The 5,737-nt window shown below is 44.3% G+C and overlaps 1 pseudogene; it reads left to right on the top strand.

Annotated features, from left to right (window-relative positions):
- Positions 1–1,283: 1,283 nt before the first annotated feature.
- Positions 1,284–5,737, top strand: part of LOC122541643 — a 131,006-nt pseudogene continuing 126,552 nt past the window's right edge.

Below are 5,737 nucleotides of genomic sequence, written 5' to 3'. Positions count from 1 at the left end.
AGTTAAGAGTCAACCACATCGCTGTTGGTCTGCAACCTGACCAGGTAAGAATGGCAGTTTCCTGCCCTAAAGAGCATTAGTGAACCAGATGGATTTTTCTGATAATCAATTCATGGTCATCATTAGACATTTAATTCCAGTTTTTCTAAAAATTGAATTCAAATTGCACCATTTGCTGTGGTGGTATTTGAACTCAGGTTCCCAGAACATTATCTAGGCCTTTGGATTAACAGTCCAGTGATAATACCACTAGGCCATCACCTCCCCTGAGCACACTGAATTGCAGAAGAAATGTCTCTCTTTAATTTAACAGAACTAAATATATCATGGTTATAATTTAGATTCTGCGTTCTCCAGAATCTCAGTTTTTGAAGGAACTGAGTCCAAATTCAAATCCATCTTTCAAGAGATGCACTTTACCTAATTCACTGAATCATAACTTTCAATGATCATCAGAAGCTGTTACTCTGAGTTTTACAGAGAAGCACTGAACCAATTGCCAATCTTCCTCTGCCTCACCAGGACAAATTTTCCAGAGTTTTAAGATAGTCACATTAATGTGCCATGTTAATGCGAGACTGTGTTCCCTGTCACATTCTGCTTGGCAGTCCACATAAAAACACCTTCTCCTCCCTTCTGATCACACTGGCTGCAGTCCTCGAGGCCTGTCTATAATCTGTCTCACTCTCTGTCTGTAATCTCAGAGACTGAAAGTCTGTTCAGTTAGTCCCTGCTGCTGTTGTCCTTGTTTTCAGGTGTGATAACTTTGCATCTTGCTCAGGAAGTTTCAATCTGTCCACATGGTAACCAGACCATGTGGCCTGTTGTCAGGCAGAATTGTATGATCTCGGAGTAACCTTCATGGCGGTTGTTTTAAATTTATAGTATTACAAAGACCAGTAAAGCACACTTGGCCTCCACCTGCTTGAAAGGGAGAATGTGTGTGTTTGAAGGGACTTTTCCTAACACCTCAGGAGGAAGCATACCTAGGATGATGATTGAGGAGCCTCGGATCTTTCCAGATTGACAAGTTTCAATTATATTACTTTCAGTGAACTCATACTCTCCATTGCTGTCATGGTGCCTGTGAAAATGAGGGTTGGGCAGAGGAAAGAAAGTCACTGCACTGTCTGCTCCTGGTCTTCATCCAGTGTCCTTGTTGGAAACAGAGGGTGTATGATGGTCAAGTGAGGAAAAAGAAAGGACCTGTATCTGATTCCTCTCCACAGAGGCGAATGGCTGACTGGCATTTACTGTGGAACAATCCCTAACTGAGGAGTCAGCCCCTTCAGTTCATGAGGAGGAGCAAATTAAAGTTGGAGGAAATCACATTTCCTTTTCCTGTTTTACAGAAGGATTGCACTGTACTAAACCAGAGAATACAGAGACGATAGACAGCACAGATTCTGACCATCATCGAAAGAACAATTGTACAACTGTGGGAAAACATCCAATCCCTTTACAGCATTGCTCAACACAGAGGAGTTCTGACATTGAAACCATCATCTGGAAATCAGTCAGATCAGAGGAGCTTTGACATATCATCAGACCTGAAACTGGTCAGTGGTGTGGAGCTTTCCATCAGAACCAACCTTCTTGAAGGTTCAGCTGTGGGTGTCGATCAGGGTGAGGCTGGAGAAAAATGAGTGCTCCAAATGTGGTGAGAGCTTCAATCATTCAGCAAGCTTCTTGAACGAGTAATTCTTTCCTGTAGGTGAGAGACTGTTCAAGAATTAGGAGTATTCCACAGATTCATGATGTATCCTAACACACTTCAGTTGTCCATGAGCTGAGCAGCAACATGGAAGGAAAACGATTTGAGTGTGAATTTTGTGACCGAGCTTTTATACACTTATCGAGGCTGGTGAGTCACCAACGCATTCATACTGGGGAGAAACCATTCAAATGCGAGATTTGTGACCAAGCTTTTGCACACTCATCAACACTCGTAAATCACCGACGGATTCACACTGGGGAGAAACCATTTAAATGTGAAGTGTGCAACAAATCATTCTCACGGTCATCAACCTTCCTCATGCACAAGTACATTCATACAGGAGAGAAACCATTCACATGTGAGGTGTGTATCAAATCTTTCTCTGATTTATCAACCCTTCGTGCTCACCAACGTACTCATAACAGGGAGAAGCTGTTCACATGTGAAGTATGTGACAAAGCCTTCACACAGTCATCAAACCTCCTGCGCCATCAGACAATCCACACAGGGGAGAAACCCTTCAAGTGTGAGGTTTGTGGTAAAACTTTCCCGACATCTACCAGGCTTCTGATGCATCACAGGATTCACACAGGAGAGAAACACTTCAGGTGTGAGGTTTGTGAGATGGCTTTCACTCAATACTCACATCTCCTGATGCACCAGAGAATTCACACAGGGGAGAAGCCTTTTAAATGTGAAGTGTGTGCTCGAGCCTTCACACAGCCATCGACACTCATGCAACACCGACGTATCCATACAGGGGAGAAACCATTCACCTGTCATCTGTGCAATAAATCATTTTCAAGGTCATCAACCCTCCGTAACCACCAACGCACTCACACAGGGGAGAAACCATTCACATGTGAGCTGTGTGCCAAAACCTACAGACACTTGTCAACACTCCTGGCCCATCAGAGGATCCACACTTGAACTGGGAGGTTTGCTCTGATGTTCTCTCTGAATCTTCAATCCTGCTGAACATCATGGCATTCCCGCAGGAGAAAAAGCATCCGGGTGTAAGAGTATATGTCAAAGCTGTCAAATAGTCAGTATTTCTACTGGAACATGAATGCACTCACACAGGAGAGATTGCCAATTAATGTGAGTTCTGTAATAAAGTCTTCACACAGTTTCGGATCTCCTGAAACATCAGTTATATCCACACAGGAGATAAACCATTCCATTGTGCCATGTGTCACAGTTGTTGTGCCTTCTCCTGCTCTCTTAGCATCTCCACGTGGATGTGAACCACGGTCACCTGCTTCTATTGCACTGAGAGCTGTCTGTGTTGTTTCCCCTCTCTTGCTCACACAGCGGGAGCTGTCATTCCAAATCACTGTCTATCTCAGCAGGGTCTGTCACAAATCTCTCCCTCCATTCGTCCTAGTGTTTCAAAAAGCCAATTTGACCCTTGATCCAATTTTCAAACATTACCAAAAGAAGACATCAGTATGCATTGAAGCTCCTGTATCAATTCATCATCCTTTCAGTGCAGCGTTAGGTCCAAGTCACTCACTGACTCTCACTCTGTTCAAGAAGACAATCAGATACTCAGTGGTTAGAAAGGCTTCAGCTTCTGATTGACCAGCATAAGGACCCAGGGGAGGAACCATTTCCTGGGGTAGTAATGGAGGTACTTCAATTAGTCTCAGTGTCTCTGGTCTATGGAGCAGGAGAATCAGACAGGAATCCCATTCCTCATCAGTGAGCCCAGCTGGGAAGTCAAGGGAGGGCAGGATGTGTCTCGGCTCTGACAATCTCCATTGTATCACAACATTCACTCTGTCGCTGTCCACATGCTGAACGGCCATTTGAACAGAGCACAAGAAGCCAGTCAATGTCAACAGTCTGTTCTCCAGATCAGCACCTTGAGAATTGCAGGAAATATGAGAGAATAACAGCTTGCATTTATAGCATGCCTTCATGCAGGATGGGAAATAAGATATCAATTCCATAACAGCAACTTGCAGTTATACAAGAGCCTTTAATATGTAAAACATCCCAAAATATTTCAGTGTGATCAAGATTAACACCGAGATGGAGAAGGAAAGACAAGGAGGTGACACAGGGCAGTGGCTTAATGGCTCGCGCTACTGCCTCAGCGCCAGGGACCCGGGTTCAGTTCCACCCTTGGGTGACTGTTTGTGTTGAGTTTGCACATGTTCTCCCCATGTCTGCATGGGTTTCCTCCCACAAATCGAAGATGTGCAGGTCACGTGGATTGGCCATGCTAAATTGCCCATAGTGTTCAGGGATGTGTAGGTTAGGTGCATTTGTAGGGGTAAAATGTAGAGTAGTAGGGTAGGGGTCTGGGTAGGTTTCTCTTCACAAGGTCAGTGTGGACTTGTTGGGCTGAAGGGTCTGTTTCCACACTGTAGGGATTCTATATAAGAGGTGAGGTCACTGAGTCTCCGGGAGTATTTCCTCAGCCACAGGTGGTTCAGAAGAATGTGTGTCAGGATTTTCCCTGCTGTGGGCAAGAGGGAAATATGTCAATGGTTTTCTCAAATGTGATTTTTCTTCTTTCATGAAAATAGTTACAATTCTCACATTCCTGATGTATGGGCTGTATTTCTTTTTTTCCCAAATCTGCAGGCTAAGTGTGGGAGCCTTGAGTTTGAAACCCACTGAGGCTGCAGAATTTATTGTTTCTTATCTGTTGTGGCAGCTCTCCCATCAATGGTGCCTTGTTCATGGATTCTACACAGGACATTAGGGGATAGACTGGAGGCTGTCAACTGCCCCTGTGGATTCATGGTTGACAGGTTGTTCAGAATGTTCTGTCCAGCATTAACGGATGTTTGTCATTCTTCAGAAGAGAAACATTATCCTGTGAATGAAAGGGGTTTTGTTCATTTGACCTCAGTCTCTAGGTGGCCTTGGTGACTTCAAATTTAGTTATGAAGATCAGCCTGTTGCTGGATCTCTTCGGCTTTCTCTTCCACCACATGTCCTTTGTCTTCCAGATTTAAGTTTGGGTGTCAACCTCGAGCTGTTGAAATGCTGCCTCCTTGAGTTGTGACTTTGGGTCGTTTTGCCCATCAGTGAGGACTGATTTTCTTTCTTCCAGGAAGTCACATTCACCAAGTTAGTCCTCGTGTTACCCTGTCTCACTAAAGTTCGGTGTTATTTCAGACCATTGGAACTGGGGGCCAGATTAAAGTACAGGGTTTTAAAACAAAATTCTATCTGTAGTATTCTAAGAGGGTGTCACCTGCTGTGAGTATATGTATGTCTTAGTAGAGTCATAGAGATGTACAGCACGGAAACAGACCCTTCAGTCCAACCTGTGCATGCCGACCAGATTTCCCAACCCAATCGAGTCCCACTTGCCAGCACTCGTCCCATATCTCTCCAAACCCTTCCTATTCATATACCAATCCAAATGCCTCTTAAATATTGCAATTGTACCAGCCTCCACCACATCCTCTGGCAGCTCATTCCATACACATACCACCCTCTGCATGAAAAAGTTGCCCCTTGGGTCTCTTTTATATCTTTCTCCTGTCACCCTAAACCTTTTGTCTATTTATCCTATCCATGCCCCTCATAATTTTGTAAACCTCTATAAGGTCACCCCTCAGCCCCCGACGCTCCAGGGAAAACAGCCCCAGCCTGTTCAACCTCACCCTATAGCTTCATTCCTCCAATCCTGGCAACATGCTTGTAAATCTTTTCTGAACCCTTTCAAGTTTCACAACATCTTTCCGATAGGAAGGAGACCAGAATTGCATGCAATATTTCAACATTGGCCGAACCAATGTCCTGTACAGCCACAACATGACCTCCCAACTCCTGTATTCAATACTCTGACCAATAAAGGAAAGCATACCAAATGCCTTCTTCACTATCCTATCTACCTGCAACTCCACTTTCAAGGAGCTATGAGCCTGCACCCCAAGGTCTCTTTGTTCAGTAACATTCCCTAGAACATTCCCTAGAGCCTTACCATTAAGTGTATAAGTCCCGCTACGATTTGCTTTCCCAAAATGCAGCACCTCGCATTTATCTGAATTAAAC

The sequence above is a fragment of the Chiloscyllium plagiosum genome, chromosome 37 (genome assembly GCF_004010195.1).
Source record: "Chiloscyllium plagiosum isolate BGI_BamShark_2017 chromosome 37, ASM401019v2, whole genome shotgun sequence".
NCBI classification, from domain to species: Eukaryota; Metazoa; Chordata; class Chondrichthyes; order Orectolobiformes; family Hemiscylliidae; genus Chiloscyllium; species Chiloscyllium plagiosum.
Note: the sequence above shows the minus strand (reverse complement) of the source record. Positions and strands in the feature narration are given on the sequence as shown.